Source organism: Chanodichthys erythropterus, chromosome 12, assembly GCF_024489055.1.
Source record: "Chanodichthys erythropterus isolate Z2021 chromosome 12, ASM2448905v1, whole genome shotgun sequence".
Taxonomy (NCBI): Eukaryota; Metazoa; Chordata; class Actinopteri; order Cypriniformes; family Xenocyprididae; genus Chanodichthys; species Chanodichthys erythropterus.
In genome coordinates, this window is record NC_090232.1 from 57,416,682 (window position 1) to 57,434,521 (window position 17,840).

The 17,840-nt window shown below is 39.8% G+C and overlaps 1 protein-coding gene across 5 annotated transcripts in view; it reads left to right on the plus strand.

The window, feature by feature from the left end:
• The window catches only part of LOC137032195 (MSL complex subunit 3-like), a 435,464-nt gene that overhangs the window by 177,746 nt on the left and 239,878 nt on the right, over window positions 1–17,840 (plus strand). Inside the window, exon 13 of one of the 5 annotated variants that reach the window (XR_010896663.1) lies at window positions 1,267–1,836. The exons of the other annotated variants lie outside the window; for them this stretch is intronic. The gene's annotated coding sequence lies outside the window, so the exon portion shown is untranslated. The remainder of the gene's footprint in view (window positions 1–1,266; window positions 1,837–17,840) is intronic. 5 annotated transcript variants of the gene reach the window in all.

Here is a 17,840-nt window from a genome sequence, read left to right on the forward strand (position 1 = left end):
TAACGTTTATGCATGGTTATTGAAAAAACAAAAAACTTAAGTCACTGAAATAAGGCCAAAAAGTATATATTAAATCTTTGTTCACAAGACTTCTGGGTATTTGAGGTTGTAGACTAGAGTTTTTGCTTCAAAATGAGGTAAAAATTATGCTGCCCGCTTGTTCATATAAAACAATAGAGAGATTTAAATTTTCTAAAACATCTTTGGTCAAGAAACACAGTACGTGTGGAGGCGTGAATCCTCATGTATAATGGGTGATTCTCACCTGAGAAGACAAAAGAATTGCATAAAGAGCTCTAATGAGCTGCATAAATAATGAGGCCTTTCAGTCAGGTAGGCTGTGAAAAAACCTGTGAGACATTGATCATGTCTCAAGCTCATGGTGTATATCAAACATACAGAAAAAAACTGCAATACTGTGAAATATTATTACAATTTAAAATAATGGTATTCTATTATATTCTTTAAAATATAATGTATTTCTGTGATGCAAAGTGTCTGAACAATTGTAACCTTTTCATATAGGCTTTTAGCTTAAAAGCATGCTGTAGGGACCCGTTCGACAGACGTTACCAAATGGCTTTATCAGCCAGAGGCATGATTGAACAAAACTTCATTTGGTCCAAAAGATCCATTTCCTGACAGGAAAAACCTAGCTTTTACAGAAGTGATGACGTGACTTCTTTTAACAAAGGACTCTGTCTAAAGGACTTCTTTGCTCATCAGCAATAAACTAATCAGAACCCATCACGTGGGTCTGATCACATTAAATCTATTGATTCTCTCACAAAACCCTCTTGTATTATCGGACAGAACAGGAAAACACCCATCAACGGATTTAAAGACAAATCTGTCCTATCAATACCTCCCTTGTGTGACCGTCCATCGTGACCCGGTCACCCATGACTCCGGTCAGAGTTTAAACTATGCTTAAGGACTCAATCTTGAATCTCAAAAGGGACAATTGTCGATTACTTAAAGTATTAACTATATCCAGAATAACATTTGCTATGATGTGATTACTAATATGTTGGAGTCAATGCTTTATATGTTTGTAGTCCTGTATGCATCTTCTTTCTCTTATAATCATTGTTTTAATTAGGTCAGTCTAGTAATATGTGTTTAAGAAGTGTGTCGTGTTTGAGCTCTAAATGCAGAATTTATAATTCTCTGTAATTCTGTGTGAATGAAACATTGAAATTCAGTATCAGGAAAATATTAAGAAACTTTATAAAGTTGTTAATAAAACAGGAAAATGTTCTGCAGATATCACGCGATGTGTTCAATAGACAATAGACGAGGCGTGTCTAATCTCCGTAGCAACGTCTCATTGGAGGATCGCATCTGAAGGAGGGAGCCAGAACTGCTCCTTTAAAAACTATGCTGTCCGAACAAGTCAGTCAGAAATATGAAGTAAAGTCAGAGTCAGAAGCTGGAAGTCAGAAGTCGGTCAGAAATACTTTGACCACGGCTGAAAAGTTGCTTGGGTCATGCTGAACAGAAGAAGTTGAGAAGATCCTTTATCGGGGCTGATTTTCCATCTAAACAGCCGCCGATTTCAACTACGAGCCACGCCGCTGATCAACAGCCGTCACATTCAGACTCCACAACCCTCGGTGAAGTATCTGACCAAAGTCTCCCAAGAAGAGAGCCGCTCAAGCCAGACGCTCAGATCAGAACAGCTTCACCAGCCAGCAGCATCCTTCAACGCTTCCGCGCAACCCACAGGGCTTTCCCGAGAAGACGTCACCTGAAAGACAGCCAATCCAGAACGGGATTCCGCTGTACACGAGTCACGGAACAACCCGATTACCTCAGCTGTCAGAGCAAACGCAGGTACAAGCAAACTTCTCTCTCTCTTGCTGGAAACTGGTGAAACTCCTTTAAACCTAAAGAATCAAGCCAAAGCTCTGCTTTTGTGATTTTTCCTCAGGTTATAATTTAAGTTAGCACTGAACTTGGGACTTTTCATAACTCATCAACTCTGCGAATGTGTGTGCATGTATGTATGTGTGTATGTGTGTGTGTGTGTGTGTGTGTGTGTGTTTAGCCTTATGCCTGGCTCACACTACAGGAGTTTTAGGCCGATTTATGCCCGATTTTCCCCTCTCGAGAATCTGAGAAAAAATCTTGTCCACGACCTCGATCGGTTCCGATGTTCAGTGTAGATTATCTGGTAATGTGAGACGTTCACAGATAAAATCTTGCACCTCCTGATCTGATCTCACACAAATCGTGCTCACCCCGATCATATCAAACATGTTTGATATTTATCGGGATGACCAAGATTGTAATAACATCAGTACTGTCACAATAGCCAATAGGAAACGTATGCTACGCGACGGAAGTGACAGACATTTCGAAATGGCGACCGCGAAACCAAGATCAAGGAATCTACAATGTAAAAGGTGACACTAGCGCTTTTGAACTACAGTAGGCAGGCAATATTATAACGATAAACATTCTAGCACACTACGATAGTAATAAAAGGTAATTTTTACCTCCATTTCTCGCTGAAGGACAATCCACGTTGAGCCCGTCTCCTCAACCATTTTTTCATCCACACTCGTTTATTCTTCCGCTTTTGTGTTTTCTCACAACAAACGATTATTATTGCTACAGCAAGTTTCCTTGTTTCAGTAGCCTATCCATTTTGTTTACATCCGCTTTCGATCTGCTGCGTAGATCACGTGACACGCTTCCTCTGGCAGATAATCTTAATAATATTTTGTAGTGTGTGATGCTCCGTGAATTTCAAATCTTGTAGTGTGAGCATGTTTCAGATTTGAGGGAAGAAAATCTGCAAAGATTCTCCTGAAGTGTGTGCTGCAACCAGATTTTACAATTGGATAGGATTTTAAAACTCCTGTAGTGTGAGCCAGGCATTAGTTTCCTGTAATCATTAGAAGTAGTCAATAAATCTTGTTTTGATTTTCACATATAGTGTTTCTTGTATTGTGTGTCAAATTACTGCCTTAAACTTAAGATCAAGTTAACTCTTGCTTATAATAATATAATAATTATAATAACAATAATCATAATAAAATATTGTTACTGTTGACCACAGAATAATATTTTATCCAGGATTGGTAAAATACTCTAACCTCAATTTTCGCTGGACGAATAATTGATGAAGTGTTAAATATTAATTCTGAATCATTTACAGTGAATCATTTACAGTTGATTCAATTCTTATTCCCTTTAACAATTAAATTGAGCTAATAAATGACGTAAGGCTAAGTTACCTTACAATGCACATTTGGGGAAATATTGATGGATTCTCATATGTTAGTCAATTTTCTATACAGAGGAGTAATATTCAGGATTTATTGTCATTACAATGAGTCCTGGATACTGTGTTTACAATTCATACTTGAAGCCGGAGGGCGCTCTGCCCCTTTTGTCCACAAATGCCTGAGCACTAAAGAAGAATAGGCAGTCCAGGAAATAACTGAACTAACAGAGGCCAGAGATCACTAACTATGGCTATTCAAAACACTTTTCAAGACAATAAATACACGATTGAGACGATGAATGCATGTATTGACTCAGAATTTGCGTCTGAATAGCGCTCCGGAGGGCGTGGCCGCATTAGCGGATAATGAGCTGAATCACGGACTTCTGACATGGCTCTCTTTTCATACAGATTACATAAACACAGAATGTTTGTTTTCGATTTGATTTACACGATTTAAAACCTGACATTTCAACATTTTTTAAAAGTGTCATTACACTGTATTCAGCACAAACTAGGCTACAATAATATGTGAGAAACATGTATGTACATGTTTGTGTTTTTGAAGGAATAACATTTATGCGTGGTTATTGAAAAAACAAAAAACTTAAGGCACTGAAATAAGGCCAAAAAAAGTATAGTAAATCTGTGTTTACAAGACTTCTGGGTATTGGAGGTTGTAAACTAGAGTTTTTGCTTCAAAATTATGTAAAAATTATGCTGCCTACTCCTTCATATAAAACAATATATTCATTTAGTTTTTGTAAGACACTTTTTGCCAAGAAACACAGTATGCAAGGAGGCGTGAATCACCACTGAATAATGGGCCTGAAAAGACCTGAAAAGACAAAAGAATTGGATAGTAATGAGCTGAAATGACTTGCATATTAATGAGGCATTTCAGTCAGGTAGGCTGTGAAAAAAACCTTCTGTGATGTCTCAAGCTCATTATGATATATGAAACATACAGAAAAATATTATTACAATATAAAGTAATGGTTTTATATTATACTTTAAAATATAATGTATTTCTGTGATGCAAAGAGTCTGAATATAGGCTTTTAGTTTAAAAGCATGCACATTTGGAGAAATATTGGATTCTCATATGCGTATGTTAATGTTCTATACAGAGGAGTTATATTTATTTAATATTCATTGTCATTACTATGAGCGCTGGTGTTTTCAATTCATCCTTGAAGTCGGAGGGATCTCTGTGCACAAGAAGAGGCTATTCCATTAATGGAGTTTCCAATTCATACTGCAGCCGGAGGGCGCTAAACAACAAAAACTCATCTAAAATTAATTTATAGAAGAAAAGAAAACAGGAACTAACTGCATGTCTTCTAGAGCTCCCTAGCCATGACTTTTACATCCAGATAAACACTTTTCAAGACAATAAATACATGATTGAGACGATGAATGCATGTATTGCCTCTGAATTTGCGTCTACATAGCGCTCCCTCCGTGGGCGTGGCCACATTAGCGGATAATGAGCTGAATCACGGACTTCTGACATGGCTCTCTTTTCATACAGATTACATAAACACAGAAGGTTTGTTTTCGATTTGACTTGATTTAAAACCTGACATCTTAACGTTTTTTTTAGACATAAGTTTAATTTTTCTGTGATTAGTATTCACTAAGTTACAGTTCCTTTTCTGAGAACTATCAGATTGGACTTCGTTCAGAGGTAGAGAAATCACGCATCATGTTAGTTTTCTTTATTTTACAAAAAGCACAACATTGTGTGTATACAAATAAAAGAAGATATTCTATAGTTTCAATTGATATATTACTTATGTCTCTATGACAAAAAATGACGGAGTATTTTAAGTCTGTTTTGCTGCAATGTGAAAAAGAAACCTGCAAAACGCGCCGGCACGTTTTCAGACCTCAGAGTGTTAAGAAGAGGATCTATGACCTCTGGAAGCATCTCTTTCAATAGCTTTGTCGGTATAGGGTCTAACATACATGTGGATGATTTTGATGATTTAACAAGTTTAGACAATTCTTCCTCTCCTAAAGCAGTAAATTAATTGAATTTTTCTTTAGGGACACTACAATGCACTGTCTGACACAAGACTGTAGTAGACTGTTGCATGGTTATAATTTTTTCTCTAATATTATCAATCTTGCAAGTAAAGAAGTTCATAAAGTCATTACTGCTGTGCTCTTTGGAAACATCAGAAGTTGAAGCTTTATTTCTTGTTTATTTAGCCACTGTATCAAATAAATACCTTGGGTTGTGTTTATGTTCTTCTAAAAGTTTTGAAAAATAGGCAGATCTAGCAGTTTTTAAGGCCTTTCTGTACTCCGTCATTTTCTCTCTACACGAAATGCGAAATACTTTTAGTTTTGTTTTCTTCCAGCTGCGCTCCATTTTTCGAACTGCTGTTTTTAGGGCCCGAGTGTGCTCATTGTACCATGGTGTTGGATTAATTTCCTTAATCTTTTTTAAACGCAAAGGAGCAACTGAGTCTAATGTGCTGGAAAAGACAGAGGCAATAGTTTCTGTTGCAATATCGAGGTCTTCTAAGCTGTCTGGTATGCTAAGGCAATGAAACTGATCAGGAAGATTATTTATAAAGCAATCTTTAGTGGTAGAAGTGATGGTTCTACCATATTTATGGCACGGAGGCAGTTTAGCCTCTGACTAAATGTAGTAAACACGAGACTAGATAATGATCTGAGATGTCGTCACTCTGCTGCAGAATTTCAACGGCATCAATATCGATTCCATGTGCAGTGAGTACAATGAGTGGGTCCCGACACGTGTTGTCTAACACCAGTAGAGTTTAGAATGTCTGTAAATGCCAATCCTAATCAGTGTTAATTTTGACAGCAAATTTTGATTTAGTTTTAGTCATAGTCTTTTGACTAAAATGCCATTTAGTTTGTCATATTTTAGTCATCGGAAATTGTTTTAGTTTTAGTCTAGTTTTAGTCGACTAAATATCATAAGATTTTAGTCGACTAAATCTACAGTAGAATTAGTCGACTAAAATCTAATTTAGTTAAATTGTAAGCATTAAGCATTTCCAATAAAAATGCTTGCACAGATCCAATACACTGATATAGGTACATCTGATATTCCCCAAACTGTTTATGTTCACCCAACTGTACTTTGCTCACCAAAGTGGACGGTTTTTGACCGTTCAAGTGCAAAAACACGCGAAAGAGCAAAATTCAGTACTTTTCAGGGATTGACACACTTATCATTGAGGTAGGCTACTATTATAGATTTCATTTAAAAAAAAAATATTAGATTTGATTTTTTAGTTTTTCCTGCTTTCATTGTAATTTTAGTTAAAAGTTTTAGTAATTTTTTGTGTTTATGTCTTTTAGTTTTTGCTTTTAAATGTTTATAAGTTTTTATTTTTTTGTGTATTTTAATACCTCAGGTTAAGCTAAAGCTTAGAAACTATTAAATAAATTAAGTTTACATTTTTATATATTTATCTTTTATTTCAGTTAATGTTTATTTCAGGTAATGAAGATTTCTTTGGTTTTAGGTTTAGTTAACTATAATAACTCTTATACTTGTAAAATATATTGAATAATGTGTCAAATAATGTTCTTAGTCTTTCCTTCCTGTGACAGAAGATACAGTAGTTTACTATGAATTAAACAGAAATTAAATTAAATACAGTTTATTGTTAAAACAAAATAACAATAAAGACCAGGAAAAAAATAATAATTATAAACAATCCTGAAATACACTCTTATTCTGAAATGTCTGCAGTCTGCACTGTAGCAGGCTGCTCATGAGGGAGATAAATATGCATTCTTACAACCATCTAAAACATGCTACCATATAAACATTGTGTAGTAAACATTGTCATTAATTGCGCAGCAGTCAGATGTGCTGCTGCGCGAGCCTGTAGAGCGCGCAACAGCGCCGCGTTTCTCGCGGTTAGATCAGCACATTACAATTCAAATGTGCGCATCCTCCACACAGGACCGCAGTTCTGACTGGATATCTTCCCAAATCGTCCCTCTTTCATTTTCGTCTCGTTTTTATTCGTTGACGAAAATTAGAGTAGATTTTAGTCATAGTTTTAGTCATTCAAAAGGCATTTTATTTAGTCATCGTCTAATTTTCGTCCGTGAAAAAAATGTCGTTGACGAAAATTATGACAAACTATTCGTCAACGAAATTAACACTGATGCTAATGAGTCTTTTTATTATCTACATGGATATTAAAATCACCAACAACAAGGACTTTATCTGCAGCTAGTACTAATTCTGATAGAAAATCGGCAATCTCTTTGATAAAGTCTGTATGGTGTCCTGGTGGCCTGAATACAGTAGCCAACACAAATGTCAACTTACATAATGTTACGTAAAGCACCATCACTTCGAAGCAATTATATTTGAAAGACTTCTGGCTGATACTGTAAATATTACTATAAATTACAGAAACACCTCCCCCTTTTCCTTTCTGTCGAGGATTGTGTCAATAATCATAACCTTGAGGACTAGACTCATTTAAAGTAATGTAATTGTCCGGTTTTAGCCAGGTTTCTGTCAAACACAGCACATCTAGATTATTGTCTGTGATAATATTGTTTACAATAAGTGCTTTTGAAGAAAGTGATCTAATATTTAATAACCCAAGCTTTATCATTTGTTTTTCATTATAATCTCTATTTTTTATTTGTTGAACATCAATTAAATTTTTACCATTTAATGGGTTTGGAAGTTTTTTGTTTTTACTAATTCGGGGTACAGACACAGTCTCTATGTGATAATATCTAGGTGCAAGAGTTTCTTTGTGTTGGGAATTATCTGACTTCTGTAACGTGAGTCAGCCAGCAGACGGTCGGTTTAGCCAGTCTGTCTGCTTCCTGTCCTGGGCCCCAGCTTGTCATGTTTTAGTTCTGAGACTATGTTTCATATTACTAGAGAGAAGAGCAGCACCATCCCGGGACGGATGAATACCATCTCTTTTCAACAGGTCAGGTCTGCCCCAAAAACTTTTCCAATTATCTATGAAACCTATATTATTCTGCGGACACCACTTAGACAGCCAGCCATTTGAATGATGATAATCTGCTAACTATCTCATCACTCCTACGAACAGGAAGAGGGCCAGAACAAATTACTTCTCCTGACATTGTACTTGCGAATTCACACACCTCTTTAATGTTAATTTTAGTGATCTCCGATTGGCGAAGTCGAACATCATTTGTGTCGACGTAATAATTTGAGTATTTACGATTAGCATTAGCCAGCAATTTTAAATTTGCTTTGATGTAAGGTGCTCTGGCTCCCGGCAAACATGTGACTATGGTGGCTGGTGTCTCTATTTTCACGTTCCGTGTAATAGAATCGCCAATAACTAGGGCACTTTCAACAGGATTCTCAGTGGGTGCGTCACTGAGTGGGGAGAACCTGTTTGATGTTCTTAATGGAATGGAAGAGTGGTGTTTTCCGTGGCTAGGCCGCCTCACCGTTACCCAAGCGCCCTGCTGCGCGGGTTCTACAGCCGGAACCGAACAATGTACAGAGTTCACTAAGCTAGTCGCATCCAAAACAGTATCTGAAGCCCCTGCATTCTTACTATCCTCGATTAAAGTTTGGATGTATGTCTCTAATTCTGAGATCCTCTCTGTCAGCCTGACTATTTCCCTACATTTATGACATGTAAATCCCTCGTCGCTGACAGAGAGAGCTACACTGAACATGTGACAGTGTAAACAGTGGGAAAGGATGACATGACTCACCGTGTTTGTAGACTGATCAGAGTTACCACTGTAGACTGATCCGAGTTACCACAGCTGTTTGATGAACGCGTTGAAAAGGAGTGCGCGAGACTGATGACAAGTTAACAAGCGAGATGCAAACGCGTTGTAACCATAGAGGAGACCTTCTTGCGCAGCAAGAAATCTTATCAGGCAGACCTCTACTCTGAAGAAAACAGTCCAGCTCAGTTCAGTTCCCTTTCGATACTCTCACTCATACTGCGTATGGGGAAAAGCTCCTTTTTCCTCCTTGCTGAAGCCTTTTTCAATAGCACAGTGAAACTGCACGTCTATTGGCTCTTTGAACCAATGACGGCGCGGCGTAGTCGCGCGAGCCAATGGCGAAACAGCGCGCCAACGAGCCTGCAAAACATGGATTCAGTTCTCTCTCCTTCAGCGACGATCTACGCTTCACTGGATCCTGCTGATCGCCTTTCGCCGCTAGAACGAGCTCTCTCCGCCGTTGAAGAGGCCCCGCAAAGGACAGCTGAATTCCACCGCCTGCTCCCGCTAGCGCCGCCGCAGACTGCCGCCCAGAGCGACTTCCTGATCCAGCAGGAAGAAAGAGGATGTGGTCAGGTCTCGCCACCGTGCTTCAGCGGTGTGGTCACCACTTCAGTCAAAGCAGACGACGCTCATGTCCTCCGCACAGAAGTGACGTCTCTGTTACAGAAGGGAGCCATAGAAATCGTTCCCCCCGCAGAGAGCGAGTCGGGCTTCTACAGTCGCTACTTTGTTGTCCCCAAGAAAGATGGCGGTCTCAGACCCATCTTAGACCTCAGACTTCTGAACCTCTCCCTCATGAAACGGAAGTTCAGAATGTTATCGTTGAAGCAGATCCTCGCGCAGATCCGCCCAGAGGACTGGTCCTTCTCGCTGGACCTGAAAGATGCATACTTTCACATCCAGATAGCCCCCCGCCACAGGCGATTCTTGAGATTCGCCTTCGAGGGTGTGGCCTATCAATACAAGGTCCTGCCCTTCGGGCTGTCTCTAGCTCCCCGCATTTTTACCAAGTGCATGGACTCAACGCTTCTCTCTCTAAGAAAGATGGGGATCCGAGTTTTGAATTACCTCGACGACTGGCTCGTACTGGCCCAGTCTCGTACGGAGCTAGAACACCACAGATCCGTGCTCCTCAGCCACCTTCAGTCCCTGGGACTCTCCCTTGACCCTTGGCTCCCCAGCCAACGTATCACGTTCCTGGGCCCAGTCTTCGACTCAGTCCACATGAGGGCTGTAGTCTCCCCAGAGCGCGCTCTGACGATTCAGAAGCTCTCGGCATCAGTCAGGAACAACGCCCGTTACCCTCTGAAGACTTTCCAGAGGATACTAGGGCTTATGGCTTCCGCCTCCCCGGTACTGCAGCTCCCCGGTACTGCAGCTTCTGACGATTCAGAAGCTCTCGGCATCAGTCAGGAACAACGCCCGTTACCCTCTGAAGACTTTCCAGAGGATACTAGGGCTTATGGCTTCCGCCTCCCCGGTACTGCAGCTCGGCCTCCTACGTATGCGCCCTCTGCAACACTGGCTGAAACTCAGGGTTCCACTTCATGCTTGGCGGCACGGCCGCTTCTTAATCAAGGTCAATCAGGCCTGTGTTACAGCTCTGAGACCTTGGACAAACCCCAGCTGGTTCAAGCGTGGAGTGCCCCTTCAGGCGGTATCAAGAAGGAAGGTGCTCTCGATGGACGCCTCCAGCACAGGTTGGGGAGCCGTTTTTGAGGGCAGACCGGCCTTCGGCTCGTGGACCCACGAGCTGAGCCATCTGCACATCAACTGCCTCGAGATGCTGGCAGTAGAGCATGCCCTGGCCACGTTCCAGACTTTCCTGAAAAGACACCACGTCCTGGTCCAGTCGGACAGCATGACGGTCTTGTCTTATATAAACCACCAGGGAGGCCTTTCGTCCAGCCGCCTTTGTGCCCTGACAAAGCGCCTCCTCGAATGGGCAGCGCCCAGGCTGCGGTCGCTCAGAGCGACGCACATACCTGGCAAATCAAACCTTGGGGCAGACATGCTGTCACGGAGCAATGTCCCCTCAGACGAGTGGATGCTCCACCCCCAAACGGTACGGAAGATATGGGAAATCTTCGGGAAGGCAGAGGTCGACCTCTTCGCCTCAGAAGACAGCTCTCACTGCCCGACCTTCTTCTCGAAAAAGACGTATGCCCTGGCCCAAGCCTGGCCCAGGCTCCTCCTTTACACTTTTCCCCCGATCGCAATGATCCCTTACGTGATCAGACGAATCAGAGAAGACACACAGAGTCCTACTGATGGCCCCACTCTGGAGGACCCAAACCTGGTCCTCAGAGCTGTTCAGGCTCTCCACAAGAGACCCATGGCCAATCCCCCTGAGAAGAGACCTCCTCTCTCAGGCAAATGGGACGATCTGGCACCCCCAGCCCCAACTGTGGGTTCTGCACCTATGGTCCCTCGATGGGAGCCGATAAGCCTCCCCGTGAACATTTTGCACACCATTTCTCAGGCTAGAGCTCCGTCCACCAGGCGTCTCTATGCCCAGAAATGGTCGGTCTTAGTTGACTGGTGCTCAACGCGCAGTGTCGACCCTGTGGAGAGTGACGTATCCCAGATACTGTCTTTCCTCCAGGAGCGGCTGGATAGTGGTCTCACCCCTTCCACGCTCAAGGTCTACGTTGCAGCCATTGGAGCGTTCCACGCCCCTATTGCTGGCCAGACGGTGGGCAGAAACGGCCTTATTGCCCGTTTCCTAAGAGGTGCTAGGTGTCTTAACCCCCCAGACCACTTACCGTTTCCTCTTGGGACCTTTCCACTGTCCTTGCAGCCCTCAAGGGTCCGCCCTTTGAGCCAATGCAGTCAGCTGACCTTCGGCCCTTAACGCTCAAAACCGCTCTGCTACCCGCGCTAGCATTGGTTAAGCGCATCGGCGACCTGCAGGCCCTCTCTGTGAGCCCTGCATGCCTTGAGTTCGGGCCCAACGACTCTAAGGTCGTTCTAAAACCCAGACATGGTTATGTCTTCAAGGTGCTCTCAACCCCATTCAGAGCACAGGTTATTTCCCTCTCAGCGCTACCTACTTCTACGGACGAGCGAGAGGTGCATTTACTCTGCCCCGTCAGGGCATTGAGGATCTATGTTGAGCGGTCTCAGCCGTTCAGACAGTCAGACCAGCTCTTCATCTGCTTTGGCGGCTGCACCAAAGGGTCTCCGGTCTCTAAGCAACGCCTCTCGCGTTGGATAGTCGACGCAATTGGTCTATGCTACTCCTCTATGGGCCTGGACTGCCCCATAAGAGTAAGAGCCCACTCCACTAGAGGCATGGCCTCATCCTGGGCGTGGTCTAGTGGCGTTTCTCTCAAAGACATCTGTGAGGCGGCCGGCTGGTCCTTGCCGTCCACTTTTGTCAGATTTTACAATTTGGACATCCCGACCTTACATGCTCGGGTCCTTTCGGTGTGAAAAGACGGCCTCTCTGAGCACCGTCGTCACGCTCTCCCAGGGGCCTTCCAGACCCTGTGCATCTAGGGTTCGGCGGCTTTAGCCCCTCACATATCCTCTGGGCCCCCCTGGCGCCCACATTGTTTTGTCGTTCCCTGTCGCGGCACGGCGTGATTGAGTTCGTTCCCCATACGCAGTATGAGTGAGAGTATCGAAAGGGAACGTACTCGGTTACGTACGTAACCTCGGTTCCCTGAGATACGGGAACGAGTACTGTTTATTATGCCGTGTCCCAACACTGCGGCTCAGTATCGTCGCTTCAGTCGAGTTAAACTGAATCCATGGCGAAAACACCGGCTTATATAGCCATAAGCCACGCCCGTTTTGGCGGGCTTGTTGGCACACTGTTTTGCCATTGGCTCGCGCGACTACGCCGCGCCGTCATTGGTTCAAAGAGTTCAATTCCTTTGAGCCAATAGACGTGCAGTTTCACTGCGCTATTGAAAAAGGCTTCAGCAAGGAGGAAAAAAGAGCTTTTCCCCATACGCAGTACTCTTTCCCGTATCTCAGGGAACCGAGGTTACGTACGTAACCGAGTACATTCTCATACAATGCTGTCAATGCAGGCAGGTCAGTAATATTGTTTAAAATATTTATTGTGCCCGACTAAGCAAGCCAGAGGCGACAGTGGCAGGGAACCCAAACTCCATTAGGTGACAGAATGGAGAGAGAAAAAAATATTGGGAGAAACCAGGCTCTATCAGGGGGCCAACAAAGGAACAGTGCATGATTATGATTCAGGCAGCATTACAGGTCAGAAGTGAGATTGGAATTGGAATATTCAAATTATTTAATCCAGTTCAATCTGGTTGAATATCGCTGAATCAAAAATGTGCCATTTTTGAGTGTCCCTCTTGACCTCTAATGCAATAAAGTTGAAGTCTAAAAATCTCTCTCTCCAAGTGACTTCATGCAACCGTGCTGTGAAAACTGAGACAGAGGGGGTGGATGAAACATTGTTTTGTCCATGCTAACTTTTATTTCAAAACATAAATTTAAACATTTAAATTACATCTTTTAAAAAGTCAAATCTTCCTAGAAGACTGATTATCTGACTTAAAACATAAAGTAAAATTATTTATCAGTGTATGTGTAAAATGTTGGGGTCTTACACATTGTGTAACATTTTCAATAATTCCTTAAGAAAAATCACCACACTCCACACAACCTGTGACATCTCAGGCTGGTTCTGTAAAAGGAACTTATTTCTATTTTAAATGAAATTATTCTAAATAAATGTGTAACATCAAACATGATGCTAAAAAACATTTAAACAAATTAAACATAGTTTAGTTTTAGCTAAATAAATAAATAAATAATTATAAATATGATAACACCTTACATTTACAGAGAGCTGAAGAAGTACTTCTTGATAAAAAAAAAAAAAGTTGTATTATAAACAAAACACTCCCAGATCCTCCTAGGAATAAACTCTAGTGTGAATGAGAGATGGGAGGGTGGAGTCAGACAGTTGAGCTTCTGACACAGCATATGTTAAGACCGCTAACTCCTTTCCAGAGTGAATGTTTAGAGTGAAATTTATTTCAAAGCACAATCTTAAATATGATCTTTTAAAATTACAAGGTTGTTTAAATCCATTTTTTAAAGTTTTAATTAAATTCAAATATTCTTCCTAGAAGTCTACTGTATCGGGATAATATCTGATGCCCTATGGTGGAAATATTTTGCCTGAATTTAACCTAAAGTATTATTTATATGCGTGTATATAAGTATTCCATGTTTCAAAGTTTAAAGCAAAAACTTGTACTTGGTCATCTTAGATCTCAATAATACAAAAAAAAAAAAAAAAAAAAAAAGATTCAAGCTACATTTTTGCCCGTGAGACACACAATGTTTTAAGAAATCTCTGTTTTTAAAATAAACTGCAAATATTTAAGGGGGGACACTACAGGCAAAAACAGTTTTTTTCAGGCACCTGTCAGTTTTGAGATTTTGCGCTTTTTGGCTTTTCATAGTGTTTTTTTCAGACTGGTGGAAAGAAAACATCCAAAATACACATTTAAGTGTATATTTTATAGCACTTTATCGCTTTGCGTTTGTAGATTCCAGTTACAGTAAATAACTTTAAAGGCCATTTTCTCAAAATTAGTTTTTTTCTCCTGCTCCGAGTCAGAAATCTCCACTTCAGCATAACTTACATACACCAAACTTTACAGTTTTATTCGTGTCCATTTTCTGAAGGTTTTACAGAGGGATTTGTTGATATATAATTTGCCTGATTTTATACAACATTTTATTCCTAAAAGCGATAAAAAGAGATATCCAAAATTCCCTCTGTAAAAACCTTTGAATTTAATATGTCCAAAAAATTAATTGAGAATTTTGAACTTGATGCCATCCAATATTCAGATTTTTGTTATAGAAATGTATGCAAATTAGCTCATATTTAATTAGATAATGTCTCGTTTGCATATTTAAACATACCATTTTTGAAAACTTGCAATACAAAAAAATGTTTGTAATTTTTCACCTGGGCTGTCTCACCTTAATTTGATTTTTAAAAAATCCAAAAGTGTAGGTGTCGGTATGTTTGAAACCTCACAACTCGCACGTAACTCAGAATGAGGGCTCAACATTGCTCTTGTTTAGTGTAAGTCGTATCTTTAAGAAAATCACACATTTTCAGAGAGAGAGAGATCAGATGTTCCTCTGTTTTGCTCCCATAAAAAAAATGTATCTTGAGTGAATATTTAATTTTACTCATTTTAAAGCATGATATTACTTTAAACTTCAAATAAAAAAGTGGTCATATGTTATCATACTATTTTGCTGTGCCTGAACTCTGCATCTGACATTCTGTACTATCTATGATCTAGAATGGCACAAGTTGACATTTGTCACTGTGGAAACATACCCTTCACTGAAAATATACAAAAACATATAATATCGGTTATCTACTCAAAAATATATGTACAATTTTAAAAATATCTGTGTGTCACACTGATGACACTAACAGGAAGGATGCCCTTTGACCCCCAATGATTTAAAGTGACCCTACAAACATTTCTTCAACTGAGTGAATCCACACATGCCAGGGTCTTTCAGAAGATGTGACTCCACAGAGTCAGTCGGTCCCCTGAGGTTGTTTCATTTCCCTTAAAAACCAAAGATTAGGCCAAATCTCTACCAGGCATGTCCACATCAGAATCTGCGGTAGAAAATGTCCTTGCTGTTAAAACCTAGTATATCTGTTTATATGTTTCTTTGTGTTTTAAAAACCATACATTTAAACTTGCATTTTTTTTTAGTTGACGCATGTCTCATAGATCTATATGATTTTACTTTTCTTATTTCTATAAAGTTTCAATTCCTAGTAAATATAAAACAAAATAATGTCAACAAATTTGTTTGCTGCAACGTTTTTAACAATTACATATTACACAGTTTCTCACACATTGAAACCATTAAGGATGGCCAAAGGCTCATGACAATGGGTGAAAACACTACATATGTAAGATAGTTTTACCAAAAAGATCATCTTGTTTTAAAGTATGAATAAAAAGTTAAAAGCAAACATATATTCATACCCATTTGTTCTGACACAATGCCATTCATTGTTTTATAAAATGTGCTTTTATTTCTACAAGGGTTCATACTACTTTTATCAGCCTAAGTTAATACATGATGAAACATGAATATCATGCTACCAAATACTTTTGACACAATGTTTTTAAGATTTTTTTGTTTGTTTGTTTTTAAATACGACTAAACCAGATTATTTTTTCTTTTGACAGACTAGTAATGCATCTTTACACAGAAAAAGCGGCACAGAAATCAACTCTGAAGCGGCATAAAATCACAAAAATGTGCATTTACACAGACTGTTTAATGCTCCTCTGAAGCGGCATGAATGCATTTACACAGGAATTAAAATCACGGGAAACAATGCTTTGAACATAAGTATTTCAAAACTAACAGTTTTAACAAAATTAATTTAAAAATAATTAAATAATAAACAATGAAATATAACTCGAAATAAAAAAAATACGAAAATTTAAAGTAGTAAACTGCGTGCTGTATCTCACGCTTTGATGGATTGTCATAATAAAAATTGTTACAGTTGGAATGATGCAACAAGAAATTATTCATTATTACACCTGGTAGTTCACAACAGGATTAAAAGAGGTCGAACATTTATTTATTTATTTATTTATTTTTCAAAGAGACAGAAACAACAAATGATGCTAGCATTTGCTTGTATCAGGCAGCAGCAGATCACCAGACCGTCGTGTGTGGGTGAAATATCGTTCTCAAGGAGATGATTTTTGGAATATAATATAACAGTACACAATCAAAGTGACGCCGATTGTGTTAAGCATTTAACGTTACCTTATTTGAGAGAAATGTAGCAGCGCGTTGATCTGACAGTCTCTTCATAGGAAGATTACAAACGCTGAAAGCCAACTGATGACACACGACGATTCTCTGCTGTTATTTTGGTGATTAAGTTATATGTTTCGTCTCCTGCTTCTTGAATCTCGCACCACCTGAGCTGACTGGAATGCTTTTGGTTGTCATGGCAATGATGTAGTTTAGAGTGGCTATATTTCGCGTTCATTTACACTGAACCAGAACAGTATCAGACTCGCCTTTGATACTAGGGGCTGAGGTGGGTCAGACCCGGCATATTTTAGGTCTTCTTTAACACGGCATTGCGTCTTTACACTAAATTCTGAACAGGTACAAACCCGCTTCAGAACAGCCATAAATCGGCTGTGTAAAGATGCCTTTAGACAAAAATTATTTTCCCATGGTGTTGGAATAGTACTTATTTAAAAGTTTCAGACATGCTACAATCATGCGATACAATGATCTGGCTGAAGCTTCATAATAAACAAAGAAAAGAGTAGGTCATTTTCACTTGTGGACATGTATTATATGATATTTGTATGTTAGGATCCATTATTCACATCATTTGAAAGGTTTCAGTAAAGCTTTAGATCAGAAGCTGAAAGCTATGATTTCATTCAGTTTGAGGAGGGTAATCAAAGTTCAATCTCAAACATGATCTTTGTACAAATTATGTGAGCATAATAAATTCTCAAATCTAAATTCAAGAGGCCTAGTAACTAAGAAAGCAGTGACATGTAAGAAAAGTGTTATACTGCATATACAGTACAGTCCAAAAGTTTGGAACCACTAAGATTTTTAATGTTTTAAAAGAAGTTTCGTCTGCTCACCAAGGCTACATTTATTTAATTAAAAATAAAGTAAAAAAGTAATATTGTGAAATATTATTAGAATTTAAAATAACTGTTTTCTATTTGAATATATTTCACAAAGTAATTTATTCCTGTGATGGCAAAGCTGAATTTTCAGCATCATTACTCCAGTCTTCAGTGTCACATGATCCTTCAGA